Source organism: Ovis canadensis, chromosome 3 (assembly GCF_042477335.2).
Source record: "Ovis canadensis isolate MfBH-ARS-UI-01 breed Bighorn chromosome 3, ARS-UI_OviCan_v2, whole genome shotgun sequence".
Taxonomy (NCBI): Eukaryota; Metazoa; Chordata; class Mammalia; order Artiodactyla; family Bovidae; genus Ovis; species Ovis canadensis.
The window spans coordinates 115,236,465-115,254,097 of NC_091247.1; positions in this window are offsets into that span (position 1 = coordinate 115,236,465).

The window sequence follows — 17,633 nt, forward strand, 5'->3', positions numbered from 1 at the left end:
ATTAAGATATCTTTTAGTTACTCTTTACTTTCTGCCATAACAGTGGTGGCAACTGCATATCTGAGGTTATTGATATTTATCCTGGAAATCTTGATTCCATCTTGTGCTTCATCCAGCCCAGCATTTCTCAAGATGTACTCTTGGATATAAGTTAAATAAGCAAGGTGACAATATACAGCCTTGATGTACCCCTCTCCTGATTTGGAACCAGTCTGTTGTTCTATGTCTATTTTTAACTGTTCCTTCCTGACCTGCATACAGATTTCTCAAAAAGCAGGTCAAGTGGTCTGGTATTCCCATCTCTTTCAGAATTTTCCACAGTTTCTGGTTATCCACACAGTCAAAGGCTTTGGCATAGTCAATTAAGTAGAAGTAGATGTTTTCCTGGAACTCTCTTGGTTTTTCAATGATCCAGTGGATGTTGGCAATTTGTTCTTTGGTTCCTCTGCCTTTTCAAGATCCAGCTTGAACATCAGGAAGCTCATGGTTCAGGTACTGTGGAAACCTGGCTTGAAGAATTTTGAACATTACTTTATGAGCGTGTGAGATGAGTGCAATTGTGCAGTAGTTTGAACATTCTTTGGCATTGCCTTTCTTGGGATTGAAATGAAAACTGACCATTTCCAGTCCTGTGGCCACTGCTGTGTTTTCGAGATTTGCTGGCAAATTGAGTGTCACACTTTCACAGAATCATCTTTTAAGATTTGAAATAGCTCCACTGAAATCGCATGACCTCCACTAGCTTTGTTTGTGTGATTCTTCCTAAGGCCCACTTGAATTTCCATTCCAGGATGTCTGATTCTAGGTGAGTGATCACACCATCATGATTATTTGGGTCATCAAGGTTTTATGTGGGTTTTTTTTTAATTATTATTATTTTTATATAGTTCTTCTATGTATTCTTGCCACTTCTTCCTAATACCTTCTGCCTCTGTTAGGTCCATATCATTTCTGTCCTTTATTGTGCCCATCTTTGTATGGAATATACCCTTGGTATCTCTATTTTTTTTTTAAAGATCTCTAGTTTTCCCATCCGACTGTTTTCCTCTATTTCTTTGCCTTGACCACCGAGGAAGGCTTTCTTTTGTCTCCTTGCTATTCTTTGAAACTTTGCATTCAAATGGATATGTCTTTCCTTTTCTCCTTTTCCTTTTGCTTCTCTTCTTTTCACAGCTATTTGTAAGGCCTCCTCAGACAACCATCTTGTCTATTTGCATTTATTTTTCTTGTGGTTGGTCTTGATCCCAGCCTCCTGTAGAATCTCACCAACCTCTGTCTGTAGTTCTTCAGGCACTCTGTTAATCACATCTAATCCCTTGAATCTATTTGTCACTTCCACTGTATAATTGTAAGGGATCTGTTTTATGTCATACCTGAATGGTCTAGTGGTTTTCCCTTTTTTCTTCAAGTTAAGTCTGAATTTGGCAATAAGGAGTTCATGATCTGAGCCACAGTCAGGTCCCGATCTTGCTTTTGCTGACTTTATAGAGCTTCTCGATCTTTGGCTGCAAACAATATAATCAATCTGATTTTGCTATTGGCCATCTGGTGGTGTCCATGTGTAGAGTCTTCTCTTGTGGTGTTGGAAGGCTCTTTGCTATGACCAGTACGTTCTTTTGGCAAAACTCTATTAGTGTTGCCCTGCTTCATTCTTTACTGCAAGGCCAAGTTTGCCTGTTACTCCAGGTATTTCTTGACTTCCTAAACTTGCATTCCAGTCCCTTATAATGAAAAGAACATCTTTTTTGAGTGTTAGTTCTAGAAAGTCTTGTAGATCTTCATAGAATTATTCAACTTCAGCTTCTTCAGCGTTACTGGTTGTGGCATAGACTTGGATTACTGTGATATTGAATAGTTTGCCTTGGAAACAAATAGAGATCATTCTGTTGTTTTGAGATTGCAATACTTTGGAATACTTTATGCAGTTCTTCCAATACTTTACCTCAACCTCATTTAAGAAAAATTGTCGAATAAGAAGAATAAAGTATCAAGAAAATGACTCTGAGGAAAAGAAAAAGAATCTAAGGAGTTAGCGAGCAACATATCAAAGCTGTAAAAGCAAAAACTAGAAAGCAAAATATCAAGGAATTCTTACAGCATAGAACATTTCAAGAAATAAATGAGTGTATCAAGATAATGATTGAGTTTAAATATGTATTTCCTCTTGGACTATCAGGGCAGGCTTTTTACAAATAAATTTAGGACCTTACTGGAAAACGAAAAGATATGTCTGTAGGTGACCAACAACATTAACAAATTCACGAAGAATAAAAATATATAAAATATTACAAAGGGATGAAATTTCATAGAAACACATTTGGACAAAGATTGGTGTAAGTTATGAGTGAGTCCTAGGATACCACATACTTGAGGCAATGAATACAGAGACTAAACTGGGAAGATGAAGTGAGTGTGAGATATATAAAAGTGGCTATTACATCTGTGATGGTTAATTCTATATGTCAACATGGAGGGTGGTTTTGGATGAGGTTAACATTTAAACCAATAATTTTTGAGTAAGCAGATTGTCTTTAGTAATGTGACTGGCCTTCATCCACAGAAGGACTGAATAGAATAAAAAAGTCTAGTCTCCTCTGAGGAAGAAGAAACTATATAGCATACTGCTCTTGATATAGAGTTGCCCCATTGGCATTCCTGTTTCTCTGTGTATTGGCTTACATACTGGAAATACACAATTAGCAGCCCTCTTCTTCAGCCTACTCACCCACACTCTAAACTTTGGACATACCAGCCTTCATAACCACATTAGCCAATACCTTATTATCTATCTATTTACATACCTACCTACCTATATAACTATATATTTATCTACCTACAAATCTACATGTATGTTATTGGTGTGTTTCTCTGAGAACACTGATCAATACAAATTTTGATCCCAAGATTGATTCTAGAGGAAGAGAATGGTACTAATAAATCTTCTGATTTGATTCTAGGGATCTGAAAGTGACTGTCTAATCTCATTAGATTTAAAGACATTAAATACTCTATTTCTGTAAGTTAAAAAAATAAAAAGCTAAAATAGTCCACGGCATTATCTGGCAGTAAGATATACAGGATATTACCATTGGATACTCTTAATCCAGCACTTATAGGAAGCAAGGATATGGATGATCATGCACATAAAACTTTGAGATACTTTAGTCAAACTAAAGAGTATAATGATATTGACTAGTTCCTCCTGTCATGAAATGGAAGGAAAAAAAAATGAGCTCAAGAATTCTAATTTTTAGCTGAAATACCTTATCATAACCTGAAAGATTTTATATCCACCTTACCCACCTGCTGATGCAAGAGACATAGGGAGATGTGGGTTCAGTCCCTGGGTTGGGAAGATCCCCTGGAACAGGAAATGGCAACCCTCTCCAGATTCTTGCCTGGAAAATTCCATGGGCAGAAAAGCCTAGCTGGCTATAGTCCATGGGGTCCCAAAGAATCGACCATGACTGAGCACGTGCACACACACACACAAAGAGATCTTATTTCCTTGAAGCCTCAGGACTGACATGAATGTAAACCAAAACCAGAATTTCATCTTGCCAGTGGTGGAATTACAATGCAAATTGAATTCACAGTTTCAAAGGATGTCTACTGTTAAAGGGAGGGCAGTAATTGGAAAAGAAAAAATTGAATCCTACAATTCAGAATGGGACATGTGGAAATATCCTGACAAAGCTCAGCCACTGCAGCCCAAAATTCAGATAATCTTTTGCTAGAAGAAATAAACTTTCTACTCCCTATTAAGAGAATACTCTCCATCTCCAGTGGAAGTAGCTTTCTTTCTCCCATCTGAGATTAATCCTGCATTACCTGAGGTTGTATTCTTGCTAAACAAGGTTCCCTGAGACTATTTCTTTGCAAGTTCAGCTGAATTCATTCCGTCAGTCATGTCCAACTCTTTGTGACTCATGAACTGCAGCACACCAGGCTTCCCTGTCCTTCACCATCTCCTGGAGCTTGCTGAAACTCATGCCCATTGAGTCAGTGATGCCATCCAACCATCTCATCCTGTGTCATCCCCTTCTCCTTCTGCCCTCAATCTTTTCCAGTATCAGGTTCTTTTCCAATTATTTGGCTCTTCTCATCAGCTGGTCAAAGTACTGGAGCTTCAGCTTCAGCATCAGTCCTTCCAATTAACATTCAGGGTTGATTTTCTTTAGGATTGACTAGCTGATCTCCTAGAGAAGGCAATGGCACCCCACTACACTACTCTTGCCTGGAGAATCCCAGGGATGAGGGAACCTGGTGGGCTGCAGTCCATGGGGTCGCTAGGAGTCGGGCATGACTGAGCAACTTCACTTTCACTTTTCACTTTCATGCACTGGAGAAGGAAATGGCAACCCACTCCAGTATTCTTGCCTGGAGACTCCCAGGAACAGAGGAGCCTAGTGGGCTGCCGTCTATGGGGTCGCACAGAGTCAGAGACGACTGAAGCAACTTAGCAGCAGCAGCAGCAGCAGCAGCAGCTGATCTCCTTGCTGTCCAAGGGACTCTCAAGAGTCTTCTCCAACACCACAATTTGAAAGCATTATTTCTTAGGCACTCAGCATTCTTTACAGTCCAACTCTCACATCCGTATATGACTACTGGAAAAATCATAGCTTTGACCATACAGATCTTTGTTGGCAAAGCCTCCCTGGTGGCTCAAATGGCCAAGAATGTCTGCAATGCAGGAGACTCGAGCTCGATCCCTGGTTCAGGAAGGTCCTTTGGAGAAGGGAATGGCAACCTATTCCAATATTCTTGCCTCGAGAATCCCCATCGAAAGAGGAGCCTGGCAGGCTACAGTCCATAGGGTTGCAAAGATTCAGACAAGACTGAGAAACTAATACTTTCATGTTCTTCTTTTAATATGCTGTCTAGGTTTCTCCTAGCTTTCCTTCCAAGGAGCAAGTGTCTTTTAGTTTCATAGATGCAGTCACTGTCTGGAGTGATTTTGGAGCCCAAGAAAATAAAATCTGTCATTGGTTCCATTATTTCCCCATCAATTTGCCATGAAGTGATGGGACCAGATACCATGGTCTTCATTTTTTAAAGTCTGAACTTTAAGCCAGCTTTTCCTCTCTGTTCCTTCACCTTCATCAAGGGGCTCTTTATTTCCTCTTCATTTTCTGTCATAAGGGTGGTGACATCTGCATATCTGAGGTTATTGATGTTTCCCCTGGCAATCTTGACTCCAGCTTGTGCTTCATCCAGCCCAGCATATCACATGATGTACATTGCATACAGGTTGAACTTGACATGGGAAAATGAACTAGTTGCAAATTGAGAAAGAAGTATGTCAAGGCTATATATTGTCACCCTGCTTATTTAACTTATATGCAGAGTACATCATGTGAAATGCCAGGGTTGGATGAAGCACAAGCTGAAATCAAGATTGCTGGGAAAAATATAAATAACCTCAAAGATGTAGATGAGACCACCCTTATAGTAGAAAGTGAAGAGGAACTCAAGAGTTTCTTGATGAAAGTGAAAGAGGAGAGTGAAAAGCTAGCTTAAAACTAAACAAAAAACTCAAAAAGTTCAAAAAAAACAAAAAAAAAAAACATGGCATCTGGTCCCATCTTTTCATGGCAAATAGATGGGGAAACAATGGAAACAGTGACGGCCTTTATTTTCTTGGGCTCCAAAATCCTTGCAGATGGTGACTGCAGCCATCAAATTGAGACACTAACCCCTTGAAAGGAAAGCTATGACAAACCTAGTCAGCATATTAAAAAGCAGAGACATTACTTTGCCAACAAAGGTCTGTCTAGTCAAAGGTATGGTTTTTCCAGTAGTCGTGTATAGATGTGAAAGCTGAAACATAAAGAAAACTGAGAACTGAAGAATTGATGCTTTTGAACTGTGGTGTTAGAAAAGATTCTTGAGAGTCCCTTGGACGGCAAAGAGATCCAACCTGTAAATCCTAAAGGAAAGCAGACCTGGATATTCATTGTAAGGACTAATGTTGAAGCTGAAGCTCAAATACTTTGGCCACTTGATGGGAAGAAGTGACTCATTGAAAGAGACCATTGCTGGGAAAGATTGGAGGCAGGAGGAGAAGGGGATGACAGAGGATAAGATGGTTTGATGGCATCATTGACTCAATAGACATGAGTTTTAGCAGACTCCAGTATTTGGTGATGGATAGGGAAGCATGCTGCATTCCATGTGTTTGCAAAGAGTCAGACACAGCTGAGTGACTGATCTGAACTGAACTGAACACTGCTTGGAAGTTAAATAACCAGGGTGACAATATACAATCTTCAGGTACTCCTTTTCTACTTTTGAACTAGTTCATTGCCTTGAAAAACTATCCTGATTTTTCTGAGGGCCCACCCCTGACCACTTCTTTTTATGTCTGTACCTATAACTCCATTCAAGTCAGTGTGCATGCGTGCTAAGTTGCTTCAGTTCTGTCTGACTCTTTGTGACCCTACGGACTACTGCAGCCTGCCAGGCAACTCTGCCCATAGAATTTTCCAAGTAAGAATACTGAGGTTGTTGCCATGCCTTCCTCCAGGGGATCTTTCCAACTCAGAGATTGAACCTGAGTCTCCTGTATTGTAGGGAATGTTTTTAAGATCTGAGCCACCAGGGAAGGCAGAGTAGGCCTCTAAAGATGAGGAATAATGATCCATGAGGAATATGTTTCACTCCAAAAGAACTACTTGAATTTTCAAATTTATACAGACGGAAATCCAGAGAATATGTTGGGAATGGTTTTATTAATCATATGGGATAATGATGGGAGGAACATAACAATGGATCTGGCTGAATTTTTTGATATAGACCCACTACCCAGAGACTCTACATTTAATGTTGCAGTTGGAAAGGGAGTTAGAAAGGTCAACAACAGTTGGCTTGTTTGGTTAGTTGAAATTTAAGTCAAAAGGTAATCCACTGTGCGTGACATGGAAATACCTCATCTCTTACAGTTTAATGTAGAGAGGAGACTCAACGGCTTATGGAGATTAAAATATTTGAATGGATTTATAATTTCAGTTCAGTGGCTCAGTTGTGTCCGACTCTCTGCAACCCCATGAATTGCAGCATGCCAGGCCTCCCTGTCCATCACCAACTCCCAGAGTTCACTCAGACTCAAGTCCATTGAGTCAGTAATGCCATCAAGCCATCTCATCCTCTGTCGTCCCCTTCTCCTCCTGCCCACAATCCCTCCCAGCATTAGAGTCTGTTCCAGTGAGTCAACTCTTCGTATGAGGTGGCCAAAGTACTGGAGTTTCAGCTTCAGCATCATTCCTTCCAAAGAAATCCCAGGGCTGATCTCCTTCAGAACGGACTTGTTGGATCTCCTTGCAGTCCAAGGGACTCTCAAGAGTCTTCTCCAACACCACACTTCAGAAGCATCAATTCTTTGGCGCTCAGCCTTCTACACAGTCCAACTCTCAAATCCATACATGACTAAAGAAAAACCATAGCCTTGACTAGACGGACCTTTGTTGGCAAAGTAATGTCTCTGCTTTTGAATATGCTATCTAGGTTGATCATAGCTTTCCTTCCAAGGAGTAAGCATCTTTTAATTTCATGGCTGCAGTCACCATCTGCAGTGATTATGGAGACCAAAAAAATAAAGTCAGTCACTGTTTCCCCATCTATTTCCCATGAAGTGATGGGACTGGATGCCATGATCTTCGTTTTCTGAATGTTAAGCTTTAAGCCAACTTTTTCACGCTCCTTTTTCACTTTCATCAAGAGCCTTTTTAGTTCCTTTTCACTTTCTGCCCTAAGGGTGGTGTCATCTGCATATCTGAGGTTATTGATATTTCTCCTGGCAATCTTGATTCCAGCTTGTATTTCTTCCTGTCCAGCGTTTCTCATGATGTACTCTGCATAGAAGTTAAATAAACTGGGTGACAATATACAGCTTTGATGTACTCCTTTTCCTATTTGGAACCAGTCTGTTGTTCCATGTCCAGTTCTAACTGTTGCTTCCTGACCTGCATATAGGTTTCTCAAGAGGCAGATCAGGAGGTCTGGTATTCCCATCTCTTTCAGAATTTTCCACAGTTTATTGTGATCCACAGAGTCAAAGGTTCTGGCATAGTCAATAAAACAGAAATAGATGTTTTTCTGGAACGCTCTTGCTTTTTTGATGATCCAGCGGATGTTGGCAATTTGATCTATGGTTCCTCTGCCTTTTCTAAAACCATCTTGAACATCAGGGAGTTCACGGTTCACATATTGTTGAAGCCTGGCTTGGAGAATTTTGAGCATTACATTACTAGTGTGTGAGATGAGTACAGTTGTGTGGTAGCTTGAGCGTTCTTTGGCATTGTTATTATTTGGGATTGGAATGAAAACTGACCTTTTCCGGGCCTGTGGCCACTGCTGAGTTTTCTAAATTTGCTGGCATATTGAGTGCATCACTTTCACAGCATCATCTTTCAGGATTTAAAACAGCTCCACTGGAATTTCATCACCTCCACTAGCTTTGTTCATAGTGATGCTTTCTAAGGCCCACTTGACTTCACATTCCAGGATGTCTGGCTCTAGATGAGTGATCACACCATCATTATTATCTGGTTCGTGAGGATCTTTTTTGGACAGTTCTTCTGTGTGTTCTTGCCACTTCTTCTTAATATCTTCTGCTTCTCTTAGGTCCATACCATTTCTGTCCTTTATCGAGCCCATCTTTCCATGAAATGTTCCCTTGGTATCTCTAATTTTCTTGAAGAGACCTCTAATCTTTCCCATTCTGTTGTTTTCCTCTGTTTCTTTGCACTGATCTCTGAAGAAAGCTTTCTTATCTCTTCTCGCTGTTCTTTAAAACTCTGCATTCAGATACTTAAATCTTTCCTTTTCTCCTTTGCTTTTTGCTTCTCTTCTTTTCACAGCTATTTGTAAGGCCTCCCCAGAGATCCATTTTGCTTTTTTGCATTTCTTTCCCATGGTGATGGTCTTGATCCCTGTCTCCTGTACAATGTCACGAACCTCATTCCATAGTTCATCAGGCACTCTATCTATCAGATCTAGGCCCTTGAATCTATTTCTCACTTCCACTGTATAATCATAACGGATTTGATTTGGGTCATACCTGAATGGTCTAGTGGTTTTCCCTACTTTCTTCAATTTGAGTCTGAATTTGATAATAAGGAGTTCATGATCTGAGCCACAGTCAGCTCCTGGTCTTGTTTTTGTTGACAGTATAGAGCTTCTCCATCTTTGGCTTCAAAGAATATAATCAATCTGATTTTGGTGTTGACCATCTGGTGATGTCCATGTGTAGAGTCTTCTCTTGTGTTGTTGGAAGAGGGTGTTTGCTATGACCAGTGCATTTTCTTCACAAAACTCTATTAGTCTTTGCCCTGCTTCATTCTGCATTCCAAGGCCAAATTTGCCTGTTTCTCCAGGTGTTTCTTGACTTCCTACTTTTGCATTCCATTCCCCTATAATGAAAAGGACAACTTTTTTGAGTGTTAGTTCTAAAATATCTTGTAGGTCTTCATAGAACCGTTCAACTTCAGCTTCTTCAGCATTACTGGTTGGGGCATAGACTTGGATTACGATGATATTGAATGGTTTGCCTTGGAAACGATCAGAGATCATTCTTTCGTTTTTGAGATTGTATCCAAGTACTGCATTTCAGACTCTTTTGTTGACCATGAATGCTACTTCATTTCCTCTGAGGGATTCCTGCCCACAGAAACAGATATAATGGTCATCTGAGTTAAATTCACCCATTCCAGTCCATTTTAGTTTGCTGATTCCTAGAATGTCGACATTCACTCTTGCCATCTCTTCTTTGACCACTTCCAATTTGCCTTGATTCATGGACCTGACATTCCAGGTTCCTATGCCTTATTGTTCTTTACAGCATCGGACTATGTTTCTATCACCAGTGACATCCACAGCTGGATATTGTCTCTTCTTTGGCTCCATCCCTTCATTCTTTCTGGAGTTATTTGTCCACTGATCTCCAGTAGCATATTGGGCACCTACTGACCTAGGGAGTTCCTCGTTCAGTATCCTATTATTTTGCCTTTTCATACTGTTCATGGAGTTCTCAAGGCAAGAATACTGAAGTGGTTTGCCAGTCCCTTCTCCAGTGGACTACATTCTGTCATACCTCTCCATCATGACCCGCCCGTGTTGGGTTTCCCCACGGGCATGGCTTAGTTTCATTGAGTTAGACAAGACTGTGGTCCTAGTGTGATTAGATTGACTAGTTTTCTGTGAGTATGGTTTCAGCAACCCACGTCCAAGGAGCGGTGGCTACGCTGGCACAGGAGGGCCTAGAAGAGTTATCCCATGTTGAAGGTCAGGAAGGGTGGTGGTGAGGAAATACCCTTCATCCAAGGTAAGGATCAGCAGCTGCACTTGGCTGGAGAAGCCGTGAAGAGATACCCCACTGCCAAGGTAAGAGAAACCCAAGTAAGATGGTAGGTGTTGCAAGAGGGCATCAGAGGGCAGACACACTGAAACCATTTATCATTTAAGACCTACTGATTTACCTTGGGGGATTTTCCTGGTAGTTCAGCTGGTAAAGAGCAGAGAATGGCAACTCACTCCAGTATTCTTGCCTGGAGAATTCCATAGACAGAGGAACCTGGTGGGATACAGTCCATGGGGTTGCAACTAATTAATGCCTCTGCTTCACAGGTTCAGGGCCAATATTCCTCAGACTGTGAAACCTAATGTATAGTGCAGAAGCAAGAGGGCAGCAAGAAAATGTTCTGGCACTTTTACAACTTTCACAAAGGATCTTTTCTGGAAGAAAGAAAGAAAGAAAGAAAGAAAGAAAGAAAGAAAGAAAGAAAGAAAGAACAAATAGAAGAGATCTCTGTGAACTTTAATAGAATAGAGTTTTCACAACACAGAAAATTTGAAGATAAAAGATTTAGAAGCGTGTTTTGGGATAGGGTTCATAAATGTTAAAATTTAGAGAATTGCAGTGACAGATCGTATCATTGGAAAAAAATTAAAAGGGACAGAGTACAGAAAAAAAAAACCATAACTTCAAAATTTTATCTAATTTAGTATTGATTGTACTGGCTATAAATTCGGCTTAAGGGTCCTTTTTTCATAGCTATTAGTAACTCTGTTTTAGAGTATACAGTTTGAATACACTTGACAGGTAAACCTGGCTTTGGGATGCTGGGATTTCTGTAAATGTGTGGGGAAATAATTGAATTAATTATTAGTGTTCGGGAAAAAAAAATCATTCTAAATTATAGCCAGGGGAAATAATTAGACTCAAATGACAAGAAGCTAAATACTTATTTTTTTCTTTCTTTTTTTTTATGTTCAGGATAAGTCATATTTCTCCAATACAGTGATTGTTACTGTCTCAAGATACTTAAATCACAGTGTTATTATAAATTGAATGTTTTAAATCATAATTGCTTTGCTTTCAGTTTCAAACTTATTTTAATAAAACCTGTATAAAATCTTGGTGCTGAGATAATATGAAGGTGAATACATGTTATAAAAATTGAGGAAAAACATTATAATACAGTTATTGTCTGTGGTTCAATACTGGGTTTTTTTTTTTTTTAAAGATTTTTCCCACATACCATTTTAGTTTTGGCTTGAACCCACAACTTGGGAGCTGGAAAAAAAAATGGCCTCAAAAGCTCACATTTTTGTTTTTATTTCCATTAATCTAGGAGACAGATACAAAAATAATATTGCTGTGATTTATGTCAAAGTGTGTTATGCCTGTGTTTCCCTCTAGAAATTTTGTAGTAGTCAGTCTTACATTTAGGTATTTAATTTATTTTGAGTTTTTTGTGTATATGGTGTTGCAGAATGGTCTAATTTCATTATATAATTTGATGCAAAAGAAAACTATTAAATGTTGATGAAAGTTAAAGAAGGTAACACAAACAGATGGAAAGACAGATTATGTTAATAGATTAGAAGAATCAATATTGTAAAATAACCATACTATCCAAAGCAATCTACAGATTCACTGCAACCTCTATCAAATTGCCAATGTCACTTTTTACAGAAATAGAACAAAATATTTTATTATTTTTATTTATTAAAAAAAAAAACAACAAATAGCCACAACAATCTAGAGAAAAAAGAATGGAGCTGAAGTAATCAAAATCCTGTCTTCAGATTATACTAGAAAGCTACAGTAGACAAAACAGTATGGTATAGGCAGAAAAACAGACATACAGATCAATGGAACAGGATAAAAAACCTAGATATAGACTCACACATATATGGTCAATTAATTTATGATAAAGGAGGCAAGAATATAAAATGAAGAAAAGAGTCTCATCAATAGTGTTGCTAGGTAAACTGGACAGCTAAAATCTATTTTATATGTAAGTCTTGGATCTAATCAAATCCTGAACCATTTAAAGTAATTTCTGTTTAATTTTAGACTATTTTTTAAAATTCTGAAGTTCATCATTACAATATTTTCAATGTTTGACATGAATTGCATCTATCGACTAGTAGCATATATTTGTATCATAGAACCAAAGCCTCAAAAAATAGTTGATTAACAAAATAGAATGTATTTTGTCCATCTATAACTCCAGACATATGGGCAGTGAAACCTGGTATAATGACTACACTGTCCTTTTACTTTCTATAGACAGTAAAAGTTTTATTGTTTCTTGCACCATTATGGTACATAGGTTCCATCCTAAACCTTAGTATAGCTCAAGCTCCAATCATCATCTGCGTGTTTCAGGTAAAAACTTATTTATATGACAAAGCTGCAAGAGCACTTACAAAGAATGTAGCGCTTTGGCTCAAGTCATTTTTGTTTCAAACAAAGTTATGATAATGCTATTAGTCTAAAGTGGAAAAGAAAAGGCTTTAGATAGCTTTTGTTATTTGATGTGATTTTATCAGAAAAACTAATCTGAATTTCCTTATGTAACATATCTCAGTATTTTAAGGGCTGCTTTTATAAATTTCTTCACAATTAATTTTGAAGATATTACCTTTTTATTTATGGAAAATTCAGTAATTTTGATTTTTCTTTTATAATAAATATTTAAGAGATGGGTGATTCAGTTTTAACAGTAAAGTTTAAAGAGAAAATCCAGACTGCTAAAATAAATTAGTAAATATGTCAAGATTAAAACAGTAATATGATGTCTTTTATACTATGTGGTTATTCAGCCATCATAGCTCAAATTTGTTGAAAGAAGTTGAGTCCTTCAAAAATCCACTCAACTTTAACAAAGTTCTTGATTTTAAAATGTACTTTTGAAAAAAAAAAAGTTTCATTTGGAAATAAACCGAAGTGAAACAAACCACTCTTAAATATATATGCAAGGAAAATGAAAATACTAATTCCAAAAGATATATGCACCACAGTATTTATGACATCATTATTTATACTAGCCAAGCCATTGAACCCACATATGAAAGAGTAAAGTACACCATGTCTTCTTTACTCTTTCATATGTGGGTAGGCTACCGTCCATGGGGTCGCAAAGAATCGGACATGACTGAGTGACTTCACTTTCACTTTCTCTTCATACATGGTGTGTGTGCGTGCATGTGTGTGTGTGTGTGTGTGTGTGTGTATAAATTCGCCCATAAAAAGGTAAAGAAATTCTGCCATTTTCAATAACAGGGATGGACCCAGAGGGTGTTATACTTACTGAAAAAAGTTAGATAGAGAAGATAAATACTGTATGCTATCACTATATATGGAATTTTTAAAGTAAAACTGATGAATGAATATAACAAAACAGAAACAGATTCATATACAAAAAGAACAGACTAATGGTTACCATTGGGAGAGGTAAGAAGGGAGATACAAGATAGAGGTAGGACGTTAAGAGGAATTTGTAATTACTGTATATAAAATAAATGTCACAATATGTTATATGCAGTACAAGGAATATAGTCAAAATTTAGAGTAACAATGTATTGAGTATAATTTAGAAAAAAATTGAGTCACTATGTGGTGATTGTGGTTTAGTCGCTAAGCCATGTCTGACTTGCAACCTCATGGACTGTAGCCTTCCAGGCTCCTCTGTGAACGGGATTCTCCAGGCAAGAATACTTCAGTTCAGTTCAGTTCAGTCGCTCAGTTGTGTCCGACTCTTTGCGACCTCATGAATTGCAGCACGCCAGGCCTCCCTGTCCATCACCAACACCCGGAGTTCACCCAAACCCACATCCATTGAGTCTTGGTGCCAACCAGCCATCTCATCCTCTGTCGTCCCTTTCTCCTCCTGCTCCCAATCCCTCCCAGCATCAGAGTCTTTTCCAGTGAGTCAACTATTCACGTGAGGTGGCCAAAGTACTGGAGTTTCAGCTTTAGCATCATTCCTTCCAAAGAACACCCAGGACTGATCTCCTTCAGAGACTGGTTGGATCTCCTTGCAGTCCATGGGGCTCTCAAAAGTCTTCTCCAACACCACAGTTCAAAAGTGTCAATTCTTCGGCGCTCAGCTTTCTTCACAGTCCAACTCTCACATCCATACATGACTACTTGAAAAACCATAGCCTTGACTAGACGGACCTTTGTTGGAAAAGTAATGTCTTTGCTTTTTAATATGCTCTCTAGGTTGGTCATAACTTTTCTTCCAAAGAGTAAGCGTCTTTTAATTTCATGGCTGCAGTCACCATCTGCAGTGATTTTGGAGCCCCCAAAAATAAAGTATGACAATGTTTCCCCATCTATTTGCCATGAAGTGATGGGACCAGATGCCATGATCTTCGTTTTCTGAATGTTGAGCTTTAAGTCAACTTTTTCACTCTCCTCTTTCACTTTCATCAAGAGGCTTTTTAGCTCCTCTTCACTTTCTGCCGTAAGGGTGGTGTCATCTGCATATCTGAGGTTATTGATATTCCTCCCAGGAATCTTGATTCCAGCTTGTGCTTCTTCCAGCCCAGCGTTTCTCATGATGTACTCTGCATATAAGTTAAATAAGCAGGGTGACAATATACAGCCTCGATGTACTCTTTTTCCTATTTGGAACCAGTCTGTTTTTCCATGTCCAGTTCTAACTGTTTCTACTTGACCTACACATAGGTTTCTCAAGAGGCAGGAGTACTTCAGTGTGTTGCTATTTCCTTCTCCAGGGGATCTTCATCTTCTTTTCTCAGGGGTCGAACCCATATCTCCTGTGTTGAAGACAGATTCTTTACCAACTGAGCTATGAGGGAAGCCCTATATAGTTTGTCTGAAATTCTTATACTTCAAATTTAAAAAAAAGAAAAACTTATTTGGATTTGCAAAATATTAATACTGTCCAAATATATACCTCAGGACATTAGTTGAGTAAATGAGGCCTTCACTCTTACAACTGCTAGAAAAAAAATTTGGCTAATAACCCAAGTGATAGAAGAAGACACCACACTCCAGAAGAAAATATTTCTTGGCTGATAACTAAGTTTAAATTTGTGAGACCTTGAGTAGAAGACATGACCAGACTATTGACCCATCTGTGATATAATAACTGTCTCCTGCCTAAGGCACTAAATTTATCATGAATGATATTTAAAGATAGAAAACCAATCCAAAAGAATGGGCATGGAATGACTTTATCCATGCCCATATTTTTATGACTTTTAATCTGAGGGAAAGTTTACAGTCAGTTCTATATGGAGTAGGTGAACTGACAGAAAAACTTCAGTCTTTCTGGCCTGAAATGCCAGAGAGTAAAGTTTTAAAGGGAGCAAACCAGAGGGCAGAGTAATTTCTACACATAAAATCAAATATTGGACTAACCCTTGAAACATGTATGTTCAGGTTAAACTCCAAGTAGCTCACTAAATATAAAAACTATAAGATTAAATTTTGATTTTTAATCTCAAATAAATGTTTTCCATCCTTCCAAGATGAATGCTTGCTGAAACAAAATATTAGCACTCTTCAGATGACAGTATCAGAATCCAGTTGCTACCAAAGTATGTAAAACTTATAGAAAGCTAAAATTAATCTTAACTTAATTAATTACTAAAATTAAAGCTAAATTACTCAACATAGAAAAAATAAAACAAGAAAATATGTCAAATTTTATTGGGAAAGGAAAACCAAGTCCAAGATTATTCAGATGTGGTAATTGTCAGAAAGGGATAAGTGGTTAATGTACCATACTAACTAAGGTAAGAAAAAATATGCTCAGAATGAATGCAACAATTGGAAAACTAACCAGAAAGATAGAAATTATAAACAAAATAAATGAAATATTTAACTATAAAATGTACAGTAATTGAAATAAAAAATTCACAAGATGAGCTTAATAGAGTGGAGCTTAATAGAATGGAGATAATAGAAAAAAATGTTGAACTTGAAGATAGATCTGGGGAAATCATCTGATATGTAGAAAAGAAGCAGAAATATTTTTAAAAATTAAGTAAATGCATAGATAAATGAGGGACAATATTAAGAACTCTAAACTTTGTGGAGTTTGGAGTCCAAGAGGAGAAGAGGGAATGGTACAAAACAATATTTGAAGAAATAATGACCAATAATTTCCCAAATTTTGTGAAGGGTATAATTTACAGATTCAAAAATCTGAGTGACTCCAACATGGATAAAATAAAATAATATCCAACCTATGCACATTATAGTTATATTGCTGGAAAATAGAGATAAAAGGATAATCTTGAAAACAGAGGCTGACACATACCAAAGAGGCACCAACAATGCAAATTACTCTTTATCACCATAAACTATGGTAACCAGAAGACAGTGGAATAATATCTTTAAGTACCTAAAGAAAAAAGAAATTTTCAGCTCAAAATTCTATACAGAGTGAGAATATCCTTCAATATGAACACCAAAATTGAATGCTAAAACTTTGATAGTACTCTGAATCAAAAACTTTAAATTGTACATTTGTAAAGTGTTTGAGGTGATTTAAATATAAACTGATATTCTTATTTCGGAAGTATTATTAACTGTATTAAATGTGTGATAGGAATACTTTAGCTGTATAGGAGGATATTCATATTCTTTGAAGATACATATTCATGGTAAAGTATAATGACGTCTGCAAATATTCTTCAAAGTTTTAGGGGGAAAAATAGAGATCTACATGATAATAACTGTGGAGTTTACATGAAGGGATTGATTTCATAACTAATTGGTACAACTAATCTGGAATAGAGAAAGAAACTATAAATCCCTTCTATTTTTGAACCTATTCATACACAATGATCTAAAAATACATTTCTAGATATATCCTACAGAAGTTCTTCTATATGTACACTAAAATTCATAAATTTTGATCAATTTTTATCAGGACTTATTTCATAATAAACAGAACTGGCCATTACCAACAGAAAGCATAAATCCTTATTGTGTACATTAATACAATGGAATGTTATTCAGCAATGATGATTATTTAACTACAGCAATATAAACACTTAAAAATGTTAGAGTAGTCATATGCAAAAGAATACATGATATAATTTAATGTATGCATGCATGCTCAATCACTTCATTCATGTCCAACTCTTTGTGATGATATGGACTGTAGCCTGCAAAGCTCCTCTGTCTGTGGGATTCTCTAGGCAAGAATACTGGAGTGAGTTGCCATGACCTTCTCCATGGGATCTTCTCGACCCAGTGATCGAGTTTTTGTCTCTGAAGTCTCCTGCAGTAGCAGGTAAGTTCTTTACCAGTGGTGCCACCTGGGAAGCCCATAATTTAATGTATAGGTAACTTCAAAAGCAGA